Here is a 20,296-nt window from a genome sequence, read left to right as displayed (position 1 = left end):
AAAACAACCCCTGGATGGGGCTTTAGGCCATCGCAGGACTAACACACACATGCACACACACACACACACAACAGTTTTTAGCATCATCAGTTCCATGTCTTTGGACTGTATGAAGAAACCAGAGCAAGCTTGCATTCACCTACTTGCAAACTCCTGGGGCGCTACCTCTGGACACCTTACTACAAGACAGCAGCATTCCTCTGCATCACCATGTGTCATACTTGTTGATTATTATCAAATTTGCATGAACTGTGACCCTTAAAAATGGAGGAAAAAATACCCTTTTTTTTAACTGTATCATACATATTGCATCTGTTGAATGTGGCACTTCTGGCAAGGTTGACACCCATAAAAAAAAAAAAATCCATTCCAAATTTAAAGATTGTTTTAAAATTGCTTCACATATTTTTTAAATAAACATACTCTAACTCAAAATGTTCTCTAAATATTGCACGAAAGTAGTCCTGTATTGATGTAGTTATAGGCCAGTGCTGCAGTTCTCAGCTAGAAGGCAGAGGAGTGGGCTTTAAAAAGGACCACTAGGGATTAGGGTTGTACCATACCATACCATACCATTTTTATTTGTTAAGCGCTTAAAAACACAGCATTACAACTGACCGAAGCGCTGTACAGTTAAAACAAGCAAGACTAAAAGCAAAATATTAAAAACAAATATTAAGAGAGAATTAAAACAGAGACATTAAAAAACAGGTCAGGGGACCCAATAAAACAGAGAAATAGCAAAAAGGAAGTGGGAATAAGACAGGTTAAGAATTAAAAGCCAATGTGAAGAAGTGCGTTTTTAGGTGTGATTTGAATGTGGTGACTGAAGCGGCTTGCCTAACCACTAAAGGTAAGGAGTTCCAGAGCTTGGGTGCACAGACAGAAAAAGCCCTTTCACCACGAGCTTTAAAACGTGCCTTGGGAACGGTTAGGAGCAGCTGATCTGCGGATCTAAGAACACGAGGGGGATTGTGACGATGGAGCAAGACACTCAAGTAGGCAGGGGCTAGACCATTTAGTGCCTTATAGGTTAAGAGGAGTATCTTAAAATCAATTCTGAAGCTAACCGGCAGCCAGTGTAGGGTTTTTAAAATCGGTGTAATGTGTTGGCTTCTGCTGCTTCCAGTTAAAAGTCTTGCAGCCGCATTTTGAACCAATTGGAGTCTCGAAAGAGTGGCTTTACTAATACCATATAGGCAGGAATTAGAATAGTCGAGCCGGGACGTAATGAATGCATGGATTACTGATTCCAGGAGGTGGTAAGGCAGAATTGGTTTGAGTTTGGCAATTCGCCTGAGATGGAAAAAGCAGGATTTTACTGTGCTGTTGACTTGAGCATCCATTTTCAGGACCATATCCATTTTGATTCCAAGATTGGAAACAGACGAAGTTACTGGAATGGGAAGAAAGTCGAGGTCAAGGGGTAGGGTCTGTTTGCGGTCGGGACTAAAAACAATGACCTCGGTTTTTGAATCGTTCAGGTGAAGGAAGTTTACAGCCAGCCAGTCCTTAATGTCAGATAAGCAGTTGAGAAGAGGTTTAGTGGAGTCAGTTGACTTGAGGGAGAAATAAATTTGGCAGTCATCAGCATATAGGTGATACGAGATTGCATGTTTTCTAAAAATTGCACCTAAAGGCAGGATGTAAATTGAAAAAAGTAGTGGCCCCAAAATGGAACCCTGGGGGACACCACATGGGAGTGGGACTGATTCAGATGAAAAATCATCTAGCATGACTCTAAGAGTCCTGTTGCAGAAATATGACCTGAACCAGTCGAGGGCTAAGCCAGATACACCAACCCAGGATTCGAGTCGGGAGATCATGATGTCGTGGTCGATTGTGTCGAAGGCAGCAGATAAATCGAGAAGAACCATAATCACGTAGAGTCCTGAGTCCAATGCCAAAAGGACATCATTTAGGACACGTAAATGCGCGGTTTCTGTGCTGTGTTGGGGCCTAAAGCCTGACTGAAAAAGGTCCATTACCTGATGGTCCTGTAGGTGGTGAATTAATTGCTCATAAACTACTTTTTCGAGTAATTTTGACAGGAAAGGTAGTTTGGAAATTGGACGTAGATTGGAGAAGATGGCAGGGTCAAGATCAGGTTTTTTCACGATTGGATGTACAACTGCGTGTTTGAAAGCACAAGGAACTGTAGCCGAAGATAGACTACTAGTTATGATCTTTAAGACATCATATCGAATCACAGGAAAGACATCTTTCAGCAGTCTGGACGGCACCACATCGTCCGGAGAGCCTGAAGGCTTCATTGAGGCGACGATTTTTTCCAGATGGGGGAGCGAAATGGGTTCAAAGCTAGTGAGGGAGCCGTGTACAGGAACGGCTAAATCAACAGAGCCAGAAGAAGAAATGGAGATCTGGGATCTAATGTTCGTAACCTTATCCAGAAAAAACGTAAGGATCTGATTACAAAGAGCATTGGAGGGAGAAGAGAAAACAGTTGCAGCTGGAGAGAGGACAGCATTCAGTGTTTTGTATAAGACACGTTGATTGCCAGAATTTTTTGAGATGATGTCAGTAAAAAAATGGTTCCTTGCACCTCTGACTGCTCTCTGGTATTGAGACCACATGTCTCTCATGCAGTCAAAGGTAACAGTGAGACCATCTTTCCTCCATTTACGTTCTAGCCGCCTACAGTTTTGCCTGATGGAGCGAGTTTGTTCATTTAGCCATGGGTCATGCTTGACTTTGGATTGTCTCTGTTTGAGTGGGGCTACAACATCCATCACAGAACAGCAGGAAGTATAGAAGCTTTGCAATAAAACATCAGCATCCGTGGATTCACATGATGTGGAGATTGATGAAAAAGCAGCTGCAAAATCTTCAGCAGCAGAAGGGGAAATGACACGGAAGGGACGGGTAGTGGTGGATTTACCATGCTCAGCAGAGTCCAAATCCAAATTAAACAGAACAGGCGAGTGATCAGAAAAACTGGGAGGCAGAATGTCCAAGTCACTGATTCTGAGACCGCGAGAAAGAACCAGATCCAGTGTGTGAGCCTGTCCATGTGTTGGTCCATTGACTAGTTGAGAAAGACCAAAGGAGTCAATAATGTCCAGAAAGTCTTTTGCTAGAGGTTTAATGGGACAGCAAACATGGATATTAAAATCACCCAAACAAAGGAAACGATCATATCTGCAGGTAATATCAGCCAAAAAAGCTGCAAATTCGTCTAAAAAGTCCTTATTATATTTTGGGGGGCGATAGATGAGTGTGCACAGCAGCGGTGGAGAACAGACAAGTTCAAACATACTGAGCTCAAAAGTTAAAGGGGAAAATGAAAGCGGAAGGGAAGGGCGTTTGCAGATAAAATCAGATTTAAATAAGGTCAATAAGCCCCCGCCGCGGCGCAGCGCTCTCGGCGTGTTGATAAAGGAACATCCCGGGGGCAAAACTTCAGTGAGTGAGAGCGTCTCGCCCGGTAAAATCCAGGTTTCAGCAGTACATAAAAAATCCAGGCCATTGGAAAGAAAAAAGTCTTTCAGGATGAAAGTTTTGTTCACGACCGATCTGGCATTTATCAGCGCAAAACGAACCGGCTGGGACGACGTTAACAAAGACGCACCAGCCTTGGCGGCTGACATTGTCGTGATGCGGCGTAGGTTGTTAAAGTTCACTCCCCGGCGGCGGTGACGGAGCGAGGCAGGGAAGTGTACCAGAGCATCCGAGGGCAAGAGGCATTCCGGGAGCATTGACTCATGTTGGGAGCCAGGAGAGTTGTTCCTAGAGAGGATCCGGGAGGCTCGGAGCCGAGCCCTGGTGCCTCCACGCTTCCCACGGCGGCGGCGTTTCCATCGGCGACCGGCCAAGCCGTGGACAGTGATGAGGAAGGCCGGGACTTCCTCAAACAGTCGGCCAAAGGTTTGACTGAACTCCGGAGTCAAATGTCGAGAAACCCCCGCACTCGTTCGAAGAGCCAGAAGGGTGAAGCGATCATAACGAATGATCGAGTCAGGAAGAGCATCACAGGAGTAAGTAAGCCGAGAAAAAAGCAGGAGTAACAAGAAACACAAAAGCCAGAGCGGCTGACGGCGTGCCTCAACAGTCGGCGCCATCTTTTTGTTTGTTTGTATAGTATTCCAGTACTGAGAAAGTACTGAAAACCTAATTTTAAAAATTGTACGGGACCAGCAGTTGTGTACTTTCGCTATTGGATGTAAACAGTAGGTTTAAAAGACTTTCTGCTTTGCACTTCATCTGATATCCGATGTGCTCTATGGCCCCTCTCACCACGCTAAATACTCCACAGGAAACCCCCAATTTACGTTACAATTTGCAAAATTCAAAGGGGAACCAGGGAGTGCTTTATCAGGTATACATTCAATAATGTTGAGAACGGGGGAAGCTGGAGTAAGGCAGTGTTTAGGAGAATTCTGTTATTTGTTTCTGAACCATTTTGGTACCTGTACTGAGGTCCAAAAGCTAGTATCTGTACAAAAGTCCAAATTTTGGTACCAATCCCACACTATTAGGAGCACAGCAGTCTAACCCAAGTCTCTATGCTTGGCTGCATTTCAGTTCCACCACTTCATCTCACAGTGTTGCTGCAGTGAGTCTCCACTCCTGTCTCACTTACTCAACCTTGTTCTTTTATTCCAGAGGTGGGCAATGTCGGTCCTGAAGAGCCACAGTGGCTGCATGTGTTTGTTCCAACTCAGTTTCTTAATGAGAAGTCAATTATTGCTGATGAAGCATTCATTGCTTCAGTGACATTTTGATGCTTCATTTTAGTGGTCTCGCTTTTTAAGGTTCCCCACCCTTAATTGCTTATTTCAATCTTAAACAGCAGCATTCATTGTTTTAATGGCTCCTTATTAACAATAAGATGTAAAGCAGCCAATAGTTCTCCATCTAGCTTGTTTCTATTTACATCTGTGTGTGTTCATCATATACGGTTTGATTTAATAAAACACTTAATAGAAAGACCTTACATTGCAGAACAACAAGCCATAAAATTAAATAAGGTCTGAGATTAACAATGATTGGTTTCTAATTAAGCAGTTGGGTTGAAATGAAAACCTGTAGCCACTGCGGCTCTTCAGGACCAACATTGCCCACCCCTGTTCCATGGAATCCGAGGTCACGGCATCCTCTCGCTCCCCAACTCACTGAGCTGATCCACGCCATGATGGATACTTCTTGGGAAAGACATGATAAGACTAATGGATTTTTGCAAAACAGTGAATTATAACAAGTGACTGCCATCTTAATCACCCTGACACAAGCGTTCTGCAAAGCTTCTGTCTCCCTTACCCCTTCACAGACACGGAGCAGCAATGTTACCACATTTTTAGTTTTGGTAAGCTTGTTTAATGTATCATCATTTTCAGAACAGTTTTAGAAATTGTCAGACTAGTGCATTGAATATACATTGAGGAAGAAAAATGAATGTAAACTATTAATAAAATGCACATATCTAACATTCCATTTTATTTTGTCAATGCGATATTAATCAACAGAGTAAAGCTTTTAGAGTCACTAATGTTCAGTATCCTTCATCCTTCCTTAAAAAATAAGCACAGAACAGGCTGAAGCTATAAGCAGAACTGGGCAACCATGAAGCAGGCTCAGCCTTTACTTTGACTTGGAATCAAAGTAAAGTTAGCCATGAGTTATTTTTCTCTCTTTTGACGATAAGTTGTATTTACCTTGTCAGTTATGTTTCTCCTGGTTTTGATTTGGATTTTTGTAAATGTGAAGCATTTAAAGGCCTTTTTTAATCCATATCAAATCTTACCACTGTTTTTACATTAAAAACCAGTGAAACACACTGACCTATGGTCCTAAACTAAAATGCAAATAAAAAAGCAAGTTAAAGACTTCTAAATAGCCACTTCTTTTAGTTCCTGTACGAGTTATAATATATTTTATTACTTCTGGTAGCTCATCTAGAGCAAGCAGAAGAGTTCTATTTTGGTAACACATTCTTTTGTTTCCAGTTTGACATGGATCAACTTGCTGATGTAACTTTTCTAAGTAGTGGTCTTCAAAGAAATATTAATGTAAGAATGTAAAAGCAATGCTTTCATATGGTCAGAAGTTTCAACTAATTGACAGCCTTCTCGATTGTCACCATGCGTCTCTCCCTTGTTGTCGTTCTTACATTCTGTATCCTTTGTGGACACCAGGGGGCTCTCCAGTTCCCCAAACACCCAACACAAAGTAGGCTCAGAAACAAGTTTAAAAGGCAAAAGAGTCTTTTATTCTGGGAATCTCTTCCACAGCCACACGTACAACTAAGTACAATACAGCACAACTCCTTTCTTCCTTCTCTCTGTCACTGCCTCCTCCTCACAAGCATTGTCCACCTTCCTCCCAACAGTGGCTTGTCAATGTAAGGTAGGCAGCTCCTTTAATCTCCCACCTGAGAGTTCTTTGGTGGTCTGTAGATGTGGTTTGAAAGCACTTCCAGGTGCAACGAAAACCCCATGAAGTAGGGACGTCAGTCTCTGCAGCACCCCCTGGCAGCACCCACGAAACCCAACAGGGCTGAGTTCAAGGCCTTGCTACAACCCAGATTGGCTGCCATCTAGCACTCTAGAGAAGATAATATGCCGTGCATGCTTTCTCCCCTAGTCCTTCCATCCTGAGGGTGGCCTGGCCAGGTACGAACGCAGGCCATCCTTCACACCTGGAATTTGCTTTGCATGCCTATGAGCCATTGTGTTTGTTTGCTGTTCATTTGCGCTGTATTTAGGATTTCTTTTCACTTGTCAATGTGATTCAGTATCTTATCTTCTTATGGGAGGTGGTTGTATGTCCCTATATATAAGCAACAGTAAACTCTCCGTGCAATTGTCATCATGCATATCTCAACATTTGTCATTCATGCATACTGTATCCCGTAGTTGATGCTCAGCAGATTCTTCCTATTATGGCATTCTTCATCACGTAATCAGCCTCTGGTATTTTACACTTAGTAGATGTCGGTGCTCTGTTTTTTCTTTCCATTGCGTTACTTGGTTTTGCGATCACTTTGCCATTATAATCCCATAACCACAGGTTATCATTACCTGAAATTTTCTGAATTTCCAGAGCTATGAGGTCATAATCTTTCAATTAAGACCTAGATCAAGGTTCTAGCCCCTTATACAGTATATAGGACATGCAGGTGATGGGTGTAACAGAGCAAGGAGCAGAAGACAGGACGATATGGAAGATGATCCGCTGTGACAACCCCTAACGGGAGCGGCCGAAAGAAGAAAAATAATATATATACAGTGGAACCTCGGTTCACGACCATAATTCGTTCCAAAACTCTGGTCATAACCTGATTTGATCGTGAACCGAAGCAATTTCCCCATAGGATTGTATGTAAATACAATTAATCCGTTCCAGACCGTATGAACTGTATGTAAATATATATTTTTTTAAGTTTTTGAGCACAAATATAGTTAATTATGCCATAGAATGCACAGCATAATAGTAAACTAAATGTAAAAACATTGAGTAACACTGAGAAAACCTTGAACAACAGAGAAAACTAACACTGCAAGAGTTCACACTATAGCGCTATGAACCACTCGCTAAAAACACTTTTTTAATGAGTTTTAAGTACAGGGGAAAAATGAACATTTGAAAAATCCGTAATTTAATAAACCACCAAGAAAAGTAACATTGCAACAATGCACGCTACGAGCCAGTTTTCAGAAGTGAAAACAAAAACAAGCCCAGTGCATTCTTTAACTGCCTTCTCTGCCTTATGCGTCTAGCCCCCTCTCTCTCTCGCTCGCTCTCTCTCTCGCGTGCGTGTGTGTCTCTCTCTCGCACCTGTGTGTGTGTCTCTTTCTCACGCCTGTGTGTGTGTCTCTCTCACGCGCCTCTGTGTGTGTGTGTGTGTGTCTCTCTCGCGAGCCTGTGTGTACAGTATGTCTCTCTCGTGCGCCTGTGTGTGTCGCGCTCTTTCTCGCTCGCTCTCTCTCTCACTGCACATGGAATGCACAGGGAGAGACTAAACACTTGCGGAAATCATCAGCGCTCACAAACCTAAAGGGAAACTGGCTTGTTCGTATACCGAGTGTGTGGTCGTGAACAGATGCAAAAGTTTGGCGAACTTTTTGGTCGTAAACAGATTTGTACGTGTTCAGAGACATTCGTGAACCGAGGTTCCACTGTATATATATTGTACATAATTCATTAAAAAAGAATTTAGCATATATATGGCAAATTAAAATCTGTAGACCCACTTAAAAATGATCAATAATCCCTTGTTAAAATTCCAAAAAGTACTATATGGTTGGGTTCTTTAAATCAATATGTAACAAACTCAAAAACACAGTTAAAGAGAGTTGGGGCAAAGGTTATTATAGTTTTGCCTTCTTAAATTAGTTTTTATTTCTATATTTTTTCTGACCTTACTTGGAAATTCAGTTTAGTTTTAGTTTTCCTTCGTCGTGTATTTTTAGTTTTAATTTAGTTTTTATTTTACAAAGACATTTCTATTTTATTTTTATATATATTAGTTTCAGTTTTAGTTTTAGTAATTATGGCGCTGTTAAAGAGCTACTATGGAGTTTAGTTTTTGTGTCACAATGAGACAGAACTGTACACTTAGCAGGTTTGGATATAATATGAGTTTAATGTTAGTGGAAGCTTACTACACTACACAACACAGTTTACTATTTGGTGTTGGTTTTGTCTGATAAAAACAAGCATAATTAAAACCAGGTACTGAATATGAACAATTTTACACAATTTTATAATTTTTAAAATATTTTCTGTCATTTGTGCTGAACAAATCTGTGCTGCCTGTTGGCAATTTTTGCTTTTCCTTTTATTGCACAGAATGGGCCAATTTGTAATTAAATTTAGGTGAATTTTAAGGTATGAGGGTTTTTTACTCTAAATGTCTACAGCACACAACATATCCCACTCCAACGACAAAGTGCTTATAATTAATGCCTTCAATATTGCCTTCAAAAATCTCAAATGCTGGGCTTTGTTATTTTCTACCAGCTATATTGATCTCTGATTCCATCTCAGGCACAAACAATTTATAGACAGAATTTTGCCACCTGCAGGCCTGAAAAGATATAAAAAATTAGAAAACAGAATCTACTATGTTCTGACAGGTGTAATCATGAAAATCATGGGGGCTTAGGGAGAACAGCAGTCTTAGGCTTGAATCAGTGTGCAGACCCTATCTAGCTGTATTGAAGGAAATAAAGAAAAACAAGCATATATTGTCAAGGTTAGGGGCAGTGAGACATGAGTAGCCCATGCATAAGAACAGTAAACCCATAATGAGCAGGGCAAGAACAGGTAATAAGAGTATGGACAGGCACAAAATGACAGAGGCAGCATCTGAGATTAAGAACAATATATACATTATCTAAACCTGTTTATCCAGAGCAGGATCACAGGAACTGTGGTGGGCTGGCGCCCTGCCTAGGGTTTGTTTCCTGCCTTGCGCCCTGTGTTGGCTGGGATTGGCTCCGGCAGACCCCCCATGACCCTGTAGTTAGGATATAGTGGGTTGGATAATGGATAGATGGAGGATTACAGGAAACCTGGAGCCTACCCAAGCAGGTTTGGATGCAAGGCAGGAGAAATCTTTGGTATGCAATATGTATGATATGGCTGATGTTAAGAACAAAAAGAATATGATATTTCAACTATCTATTTTGAGAGAGAGAGAGAAACATTGAAAAAATGGGGACAGATATTTTAAAACATAATTCTGCTACTGGATTATTTTCATAATATCAGGTATTTTGAGCTGTGAATATGAACTAAAAAAGATAAATTAATAAAAATAGCATAAATACAAAAACACATTAGTACTGTATGTTTAGCTTTTCAGCACTTGGCAGACTCTCTCCTCCTACCTACCTGTAGTTCAGTAGAGGCATTGCCAAGGTTTGTATCACTACGTTGTTAAATGACGTTTTTAAAGTAAAAGTGATTGGTCGGCAATAATATGCTGCTCTTGTATGTTGACCTTGTCAGTCTCTCGATTAGTGCCGTTTTATTTTCAAAAATCTCTCCTAGACTTTCTCGTGTACTTAGATATGGGGATGGATATATGAGGAATAAACTGCAAGACAATGATTATATTATGTTCATTAAGAAACCATCAACAACAAATCAAATTAATAATATATTGAACAATTATTATAAAAGTAAAGTTGAATAAATCTGACTTTTCAGCTGCATGAATAAAAAATAACGAGAATGTGTTCAGGTAAATTACCACTCCCGGTTGATGGATTTGACCCAAAAGTTAATACTAATCTACAATTTTGGTGTAAAAACACATGCCAAATTTCATCCATCTATCTAGTTGCGTTTTTGAGTTATCGTGTTTATACACACACACACACACATACATAGTTCTAAAAAAAAAAAAAAAAAAAAAAAGCATTTTCGGACTCGGGAAGGTCTAAAACGTCAGGATTTATCAAAATCTCGAGGTCAAATTTTTTTCATGATTACTATACTTTCTCTACATTCGTATGCTTTGTGTACGAAGTGGCAGGTGAATTACTGTCAACAAAAAACAGGCATCTGAGAAATAAACTGAAATGCTACTCACTCGTAATTTTTCTGGCCATACGGTAAAGTTTTTGTTGACCAGCACATTCCAATTTCAGGCGTTTGAATTACATCTTGATATACAACAAGTGCAAAGAAAGGTGGCACGTAAATCGCTTTCTTTTCCACACGCTTTACGGACATATTCAGCTTGCTCTGTCACTGCAAATGCTGTGTGAACACCCGCCGTCCATCACCAGTGGCCGTTCACTGAATGTATATATGCGGGCGGCTCATGGCGAATGACTTTCAGTTTTAGAGTTAAAAGTTATAAGAGTTAACAACTAACAGCAAGAATATTCGTTCAAAAAAAAAACTTACATTATTTTAGTAAATTATTATTTTATTTCAGTTAGTCTTTCCAGCTACTTTAATAGTTTCGTTTAGTTTAAGTTTTTCATTTTGGTTTTGTTAATTATTTTATTTCAGTTTATGAAAATGTTTTTTTAATAATAGTTTCAGTTTTGATTTTAATTTTCGTTAACTATAATTACTTGGTTGGGGCACCTCACAGGCAAACCCTGTATATTTGATGGCCAAAAGTATAAAAAAGCAAGGTAAAAACAACAAGCTAAGAGTCTTCAGATGGCATTCAGAACTTAACTGACTAGAGATGGCACCGGTGCCAGTTAAGAAGGAACCAGACCAGATAGCTCCAGCCTGGAGCTATCACATGATATGTGATCATGTATTCATCAATATTCTGCTATTGTTAAGCATTTGCTTGAAATGATAGATCTGCTGTTATCCAAAATCACGCTTTGAAAAGGTGTTAGCAGAAACCATGATCCAAGATCATGCTCAGTGTTAGGGAGAATCACTCTCTAAATAAAGCATAATTGAGAGTCCCCATTATATCCATAAAAATGGACATGTATATTACAGCAAGCTTGAAAAAATCAGCCAAGTGCACTTTTCACTAGGGCTGGCTGGCTAAAATAGCAAACTAGCATTTAAAGTAAGGTAGGTTGATTTACATAACAGAGTTAAAAATATTTTGATTTACACCAATCAGCACATAGGTAAATGGTGACTTAATTTAATCCAAAGGTCTCAAAATAGTTAAACAGGTTAGAAGTCTTTGACACATATTTATCTCTAAAGAATAGTTTCTTATTTATAAATTCTTAAAAATAAAATGTATCCTTACATTATTTCGCTTGTGTCCATCCATGCACGATATAAACAATGGTTGCCACAACTACTATATCCCTCCACAATAATTATCTTCAGTTCTTCAATGTGACGAATTATTGACTGTGGTATTTGACTGTTTATTTGGTGCATCCTTTGTTACTGACCGATACTGCATTATGACACTTCCATTTAAACCTCCTCTTTCCTTCACTTCAATGTAAGCCTTCCGATAAAATGAAAAGGCACATACAGCCTAGCTGCGACCAACAGAAATGGTCTTGCCAGCCTACATGCTCACACAACAGAAGCAGAAACATCTACATCCCACCATGCCAACCAGCACAGGCAAGATGCCTTAGAAAAACAAAGACAATGTATGACAAACCACAGAGCAACATTAACTGAAGATCAGCAGCAGCAAGTCTTGCACCAAGACAGTGAATGAAAAACAGATTACATTCACAACCTTTCTGAAGAGCAGCGGCAAACTGCCAGACAACAAGAAGCATTACGACATATAAACTACAGGGATTCCATAACACTGACAACTCAAAACAAGACATTCCCTTTATATTACGGCGTAGGCAATTACCCATTTGTTTAGTGTAATGTATGACTATAACCAAGTCACAACGACAAACGTTTAATAACGTCAGAGTATAAGTATATTTGCCAGGCCCTGTTTTTACTCATGGCCAGATGTACACTACATTTTCCAGAATTACATTGAAATCCGGGTTAAACTTACAGGTACTTGCGGTTTGCACAGGGGAATGTTTTCTCTGACAATAACATTTATACAACAAATTATGTTTTCTTACAAGTATTATAGACGTCAATATACTACATTACCTGACGGCCACACTTCACACATACTGACTTACATGTGCCCTGCATTTCCCTTCTTATCCAATATGTTCTGTTAACCTGTTCATGTTACACTTTGTATTGTAAATATTCATGCTATTATAAGTGACTTAACCTGTTCATGTTACACTTTGTATTGTAAATATTCATGCTGTTATAAGTGACTTAACCTGTTCATGTGACACTTTGTATTGTAAATATTCATGCTGTTGTAAGTGACTACTGTATATTAACATCCCATACTAATCATGTGACTATTCTAATACTGAGTCCTCACATAACTCACTACTTATTAAAATAATCTCCTTTCTTACTGTAACGTGTGATGTTCTTCTCTCCCTCATCATCATTTCATTAACGCTTTTATTCTTGCAACATTTTTGCAAGCACAATTTGCTAGTTTAATTATAATTTACTTATCGTTCCCCTAGAAACTATTCATGACACGATAGGTGCATAATGTTCTTAGTACACAGAAAGGGCTCACTCATAACATGCATAATTCATACAGAAGTAATAAAACACACAAGGATACCTGTTTAGAGTTTCTTTGCTACACCAGCTTTTATTAGTGGGGGGCCCTAACCAAGTGGTACAACATTTCAGAGGACCATATCTTAAAAAAGTTTGGAGACCCCTGTTTTAGGTCAACCTAATATGTCCCTCTATTGCAGCTTTTGATGAGAGGGCAGTCAGTAACATAACATTTTCACACACAAGCTCACACTGATTCACATTAGACAGTCTGACACACACATGTCAGAAGTGTGGAAAGAAACAGCTTCCCTGTGGAAAAAGGTAGAATGTGCAACCTTCGCTTAAAACATACCCAGACTGGGATTTGAATCCAGTCTTCTGCTTCCCAGTAGAAGTCAGTTAAGTAACTAAAACTAGAATCATGGTTAGCACTCATGGCATTCTTTAATTCCTGAACCTTAAACCATTTGTTATAGAATTCTTGACTTTGCCAGTCTCATCTTTTTTTTAGTACTTATTTACTATCATACATTTCCACCAATTCGGAATTAGCAGTGGAATAAATGTATTTTGTGTAACGTTGCTTATTTTTTTAGCAACCATTAAGGTACATATTTAACTTGAAATTTAGGAATGTGTTCACTTCTGGTTATTCCCACATGTTTTAAAAATTCTTATCCTTACGCAAGTTTGTACCCTTTTGTGGAAAACTGAAAAAACAGGTTAGTCTTGATTTTCAATTCACTGTATACAAACGGATTAGGCTTTTAACACAGAATTATCAGTACATCATATGGTCACCTCCCATGGCTGTTCCAATTCATGTTTGTGTCATTATTTTCACCTTTGATCAATGGCCTTTTCAAATGTTTCTAATAGCTTGTATATTTTCTCTTTGGCGTGGCCATCTGCAATGTAAATGTTGTGCTACTACATTGGTAGCAGGGTTGCTGATGGGATGTGACATTAATGCATATGCATGATGCTGTGTGAACCTCGGAAGGACAAAATGGTTTGGGACTGATAGGAAGTTGCTGAAAATGCAATTAGCACATTGTTCTGAGGCCTTGGGACACTTTTTCCAGAAGATGCCATTTTTCATACTTGTTGCGGGCATATGGCCTTATGCTTGTAGTTAATTGGACTTCCATGTGAGACACTGTTTAGCAGGACACACTGCATTTGAACTTCTTTTAGTCTTGAATTTAATTTGAATTTTCAAGTACTCAGCTTTCTTTTTTTATGGTTTCTCCTGTTAAAATACAGTAGCGACCACAATCATGGCTACCACTACAAACTGTAAAAACTTCCCATATTTCTTATTTCTTGCCTATCTATACACTAAGATTTCACTTTTGTCCTTATAATGACATTTTCCTCCTCTTTTTGTGTCTCCACTCCTTTCATTTCCAGAGCACTTTTCTCCTTTTCACCTTTATAAGTTTGTGGGTCTGTATGTAGCTCACACCCATTTTATTTTCATTTTTTAAGTTGTAGTACACAGAGGCAGGACTGAGTCCAAGCCAGATCCAGAATGTTAGCATATAATGAGACCTGCACCTGCATTCTGGTGCCGTAAAGGATGGTACCCGATGAGTATGTAAATAAGCAACATCATTACTACCATCTTGAATAAATAAAGAATATCATTAGCTAATTGAATACCATCTTTATATGGTAATATTCGGTCATCCAACCCTGTATCCTTAAAGAGGTGTATGTCCTTCAGAGCACATGACTATAGCTATTTCACTGTCTGTGAACAGTGGCTGTCAAACGAGTAAGAGGCTGCTGAGTTGTTTCATGTGGATAGATAGACTGGCAGTCATGGCTATTGCAGTAGGTGCTATTGTATGCATACGCACCTAATAAATATCTCAATGTGAGATCTTAATTTCAGAAAAATAATTTAAAGAGATAGATAGATAGTGTGAGGGATTGCCAGCCATATATTCCGGCCAACACCTCCAAGCCGCCAGATGGAGCCCTACTTGCAGCATGGAGGTGCCCCGAATGCCAGCAGGGAATCATGGACCTTGGAGTTCTTCTTCACAGCCTTGCTGGATACCATGGGGGCCGCCAGGAGTCGCTGCAGGGAGGCCCAGGGATTTATGCTTCCGTATAGCACAGAAGTATTTCCAAGTCACGGGAACGGAAGAAATGATATACTTCCGGGTTGAAGAAAAGGAGCAGTTTTTACCTGACCCGGAAGTGATAGAAAGTCACATGGACTGAGGGACAGAACCACTTCCGGGTCAAGGACTATAAAAGAATTGTGGGAAATCCCAGATGTTGAGCTGAGCTGGGTGGAAGGGTGGCAACGCGTCTGGGAGTGGAGGATTAATTATTGATTGTATTATTGTGTATTATATGAGTATAGTGGAGTTTAGAGTGCTTGGTGCACATTATTATTATAAAATAAAGTCATATTGGACTTTTGTCTGGTGTCTGGCATCTCGAACAGGGGTTCAAGGGAGCGATAGTGCCCTCTATCTGTTACAATAGATAGTTAGATAGATAGACTTTATTTATCCAAGGGGAAATTTGCTTTTTCAGAAGCTCCTGTAAAATAGAACTATTATAACAAACAACCAAAACTTCCGCCCACTTGGCACAGACAAGAATTTACTGGCTTAGCCAATGACAAGAGAGCTGTTGCCATCAAATACCAGGCAGTAGATGGGAGTTTAATGGATCAGACTGTGATCAGACCTGCCCAGTGGCACAACAGGTTTATATTTAAATGCAGCTTTAACATTTAAATAAAGCAGGTCCAGCTTGTTGTATCCATAAGTAGAACGTAACAATTACTGATGTTAATTTGTCATTTTTATTCCCAAGTTGCATGTTTGAAGTCACCCAATTTTATAACTGCCTGGTCCAAATGATTCATCATTAAACAGTTTGTAAGACAGAATCATTTTTGTTGCTGAGTCTCCATTTGCAAAGGAAAGAATACACTACAAACAATAATAAGCATGATGTGACTTATCTCCCTTGGCAACTAAGTGTAAGAATTTCTACAGCCAGCTTTTATATGCCTGAATTACAAATTTTACTTCTGATATTGGCACCTTCTTTACCTTTCCTCATTCATGTAGATGACCAGTCCCCCGTCTGCATTTTTTTCTGCTCTGTTTAACTATATCAAATGAAATATGATTGGCATTAAAATAGTGTCAGTTTAAGCTAGGTTTCCATAATACACAAAACCTGACGCATCGTGACTCTCTATGAGAGCTTACAGTTCATGAGTCTTACTGAACACAATCAAACTTTCGCTATTATAGTGGAGGCTTGCCAGTTCTGAAACCTTGGATGAACAACACCTCTGATAAGGTAAAACAGAGCAGATGAACACAGTTGTATTTAATATACCCCATTTCAGTTTCTGTTTTCAGGTGTTGCGGATGTACATGTTAGGGGGAGGTTAGTGGGTACAGTATAGTTCAGTTATTATTCAGTATTCTTTCTCTCTTCTCCTTTTTTAATCTCCTCTCTTTCACAGGTTCAGAACCTGAAGAGCCTTCCAGGCTTTACCAAATTTACTCTGCTGGAATGGGACTCAGTGATATCTGTGATACCATATTTTGTGATAAGAATTGTGGGCTCAGATAAAAGCTGTTATAAACAAATTATGTGAAATGTGCAGCATGCAAAGAATGTAAATGTATTTTAGATGAAATCTAATTAGGATCAGTCATTCTATCAGATACTATAGATAGATAGATAGATAGATTTGAAAGGTGCTATATAATAGATAGATAGTAAAGGCCTATTCTCATGCCACCCTGCAGCCTTGAGGAACACTGCCACCTGTTGTGTGGGGGAAATAATCTGCTCCCGGTGAGCCCATTTGCCTGCTCCTTCCATTATGACCTCCTGGCCAGGCATGAATCCTTCCTTTATTCTGGCCAGGATACCTGTCTTCCTCTCTGGCCCCTACAATAGATAGATAGATAGACAGATAGATGGATAGATAATTGTGAATGGAAACATTAAAAGAACATAATAGTACAGTATATAAAGTTGCAAAACAAGTGCATTTAAAGTGAATTAGGAGTCAACAACGTAAAACCCACATCTCAAAGTGAGTTAGCTCCAGCAAGAAGTAGCCTAATTGTATCCCAGGTTTACACTTTCAATTTATTATATGTAGAAATGCAACCAGTTCTAATAGGCAGTGGGTTTCACTTCATGTTGAAGTGCTAATGTAAAAATCCTTAATCCTAATCCTAACAAGTAAAACATGTTTGCAGAAAGGTTTGCAAATTTATTAAAAATCAAAAAGTGAAATTTCTCATTCACATAAGTATTCAGACAGTAAATTCAGTACTTTGTAGCAGCCCCTTTGGCAGTAATTACAGCTTTGAGTCTTCTTGAGTAAGTCTCTACAAGCTTTGCACATCTGGATTTGGTCAATTTATCCTATTCTGCCTGGCACTTCATCTCAATCTCTGTTAGACTGGATGAGAAGCGTCTGTAAACTGCGATCTTCTGGTCTCTCCACAGATGTGCAATGGGGTGTAAGTCAGGACTTTGGCTGAGCCACTCAGAGACAGTCAAAGACTTGACCTAAAGCCACTCCAGCGTTGTCGTGGCTGTTTGCTTTGGGTCATTATTGTGCTGAAAGGTGAACCATCACCCCAACCTGAGGCTGTGTGAACTCTGTGCCAAGTTGAAACATTACATTCTCAAAATCTACTAAATCTAGGTGACAAGAGGCTGAAGCCTATCTCAGCAGCATGGCACAAGATAGGAGCCAACCTTGGAGATAATGGCAGTACATCACAAAGCTCACTTGCAAGTCCAGGGCAAATTTAGAGTCTCCAATTAACCCAACTCTCAACTTTGGAAGGTGGCAGAACAATTCAGAGTAAATGAAGAAAAACCCATTTAGACATAAAGAAAATATAAAGACTCCAAATAACTAGGAGTTTGAATCCAGAACACTGAGTGTTTGTGGCAGTAATGGTAACCGATGCACCCCCCTTCATCACTTTGGTTAAAAGGTATCAGGCAAAAAATTATATTTTAAAGTTCTTCCATATTTTCCTGTTGTGCTCCTCTAGTAAGCATGTCAGTGCTTTATGGGATTCTTGTGACTGCTGGAAAAGCTCCATTTAGCAACTGTCATATTACCATATGAAAGCTTTCCTTTGCAAACTGACATCACTTGTTTTTATTTTCTGCACAGATCCTTTCGTCATGGTGAAACAGCCAAAGACTCACTGAACAAGAAGAAAAAAGTAGTTGAAATGTACAGCTGAAAAGACTCAGACTGATGAGAACAAGTAGAAAAGCAACTGAGGATCTTGGATCATCATGGGAATGCTGGCAGGGAAAGCAAATCAAGTATGGTATGTATATTACATAGCATTTAGACACAATGCCAAGATACGGTCCTTCATCTCACTATAACTTGTTATCTGTAATGATTGTTTTTTACTGCACTTTCTTATTGCACTTTGCTCAGAATTGTTTGCTTGTGTGCTTTGTAAAGTGCTTTGTTGTAGTGTGGACTGTAAAATGTGCCACGCAAAATATTTTCAAACTTGAATGATACGGTTTAGGTCTGCTGCCAGTGTTCAAGTCCAGCCTCAATAACTGTCTCTATAGAGTTTACAAGGTCTCCATGTGTGTTTTCTCCAAAGGTGGACTTCTTAGGTGACTCAATAGTGATTCAGTATACCTAGAGTGGGACCAGTTTTGCATCTGTGGTTAATTTCTGCCATATTATGTTTCGGCCTCCTAACACTCAATAGTAGAAAAGTGTGTTTGACTGAATGAGTGGGTGAATCTGTGATTATCTGATAAAAGTTGACACATTAGACTTCCTTAGAAGGAACTCTGGCTACTGATTAGATACTTTATGAAGATATGTATTTCACAGCCATGGTGTTTATTTGTTCCTTCCAAAACTAAGGGATACATCTAGATGGAGTACATTGAGTCTTCCTGAAAAAGGCTATCTGCTATTTGTTTTGTCTTGGTGGAGTCCTATGTGACTTTACTTTCCCCTTTTGTCCTCTTTATTATGCAGACTTTATCAGAATACCTCAAATCAAATTGACTTACCACTGTTTATAAGGTATTGTACTTTAGCACTTCTCTCCACCTTCCCTTCTACATCTTGTGGCAGATGACCAGGGACCTTGCCCCACCAGGACACCTGGATCAGGGAAGGACCGGGAAAGGGGCAATATCTTCCCTGGACGCAAGAGGGCAGCCTCCCTGATTTCCACCAAGGGCCATGGATATGGAGCTGGGAAGCTCAACCCTGTGGGGGTCCGTGGCCCAACCAAGGGGCTGCCTGGATGGTTCTTGAGCCCTGGAGGACAGCACTTCCGCCACATCAGGAAGTGCTGCCACTCCAGAAAGTGCTGCCGGAGGACCATCACCAAGCACCTGGAGCATTATCCAGGGCATGGTAAAAGGAGCCGCCTCACTCCCTTCAAAGAGCCGGAGTTGGGTGGAGGAAGATAGAGCTTGCGAGAGAGGAGTGGAGGCGGCCGAAGAGAGATAAGACTGAGGAGTCGTGAGTGAGCTGTTGGAACCAATTGTAAATAATTTGTAAATAAACCCGTGTGTTTTGGACATTGCGGTGTCATGTCTGTCTGTGGCCGGGCTATCTGTTACAATCTATAAACTCAGGCAATCAGATAGAGTAAAAGGATAACAGGAGTTAAGTTACACATTCTAATAATGTAGTATTGATAATATTCATTACATAATAATAATAATGAAGCAGAGTACATGCGAGTATTGGCAACCATAAAACTCCATAACTGCTTGATGTGTACTTTCAAGCAGCACACAGACCTTTATTTGCTCAATTTTTTCTGGTCAAGTCAAATCATTTCTAGTCAGCTTTCTTCAGGACAGGCCACATGCTTATCTCAATATGGCTGCCGAGTTGGGCTCCTCATTGTGTTCTCTTCATGGCCATGGTATGTGAGAGAAAGGGAGGGACAAAGCGACCAGCTTTATATATACCTCTCCACATCCTTAGACCAATCAGGGGTCGTGGTACAGAATGGCTTCTGAGTCAAAACCAATCCACACCAGCCATACTTCAGACCAATGGGTGCTCACACTGCCTTTTCACACCTGCCCTCAAGTAGTAGATACCCTTTGTTTAGCTGAAGCTTGCCAGCTACTGTAGGTAGTTTTATGGCCTTCATGCATGGGTTGGTTTATAGAATGTCCTGCACTGAATCACCCTTGCCCAACCAGTCCATCCCCTGAACCTTGCAAT

General features: G+C 40.0%; 1 long non-coding RNA gene across 1 annotated transcript in view; it reads left to right on the top strand.

Annotated features, from left to right (window-relative positions):
* Positions 1–20,296, top strand: part of LOC114652293 (uncharacterized) — a 71,303-nt gene that overhangs the window by 4,002 nt on the left and 47,005 nt on the right. Inside the window, exon 2 of the long non-coding RNA XR_007935059.1 lies at positions 18,236–18,398. This is a non-coding gene — a long non-coding RNA (uncharacterized LOC114652293). The remainder of the gene's footprint in view (positions 1–18,235; positions 18,399–20,296) is intronic.

The sequence above is a fragment of the Erpetoichthys calabaricus genome, chromosome 5 (assembly GCF_900747795.2).
Source record: "Erpetoichthys calabaricus chromosome 5, fErpCal1.3, whole genome shotgun sequence".
NCBI lineage: Eukaryota > Metazoa > Chordata > Cladistia > Polypteriformes > Polypteridae > Erpetoichthys > Erpetoichthys calabaricus.
This window is presented reverse-complemented; position numbering and strand designations above follow the sequence as displayed.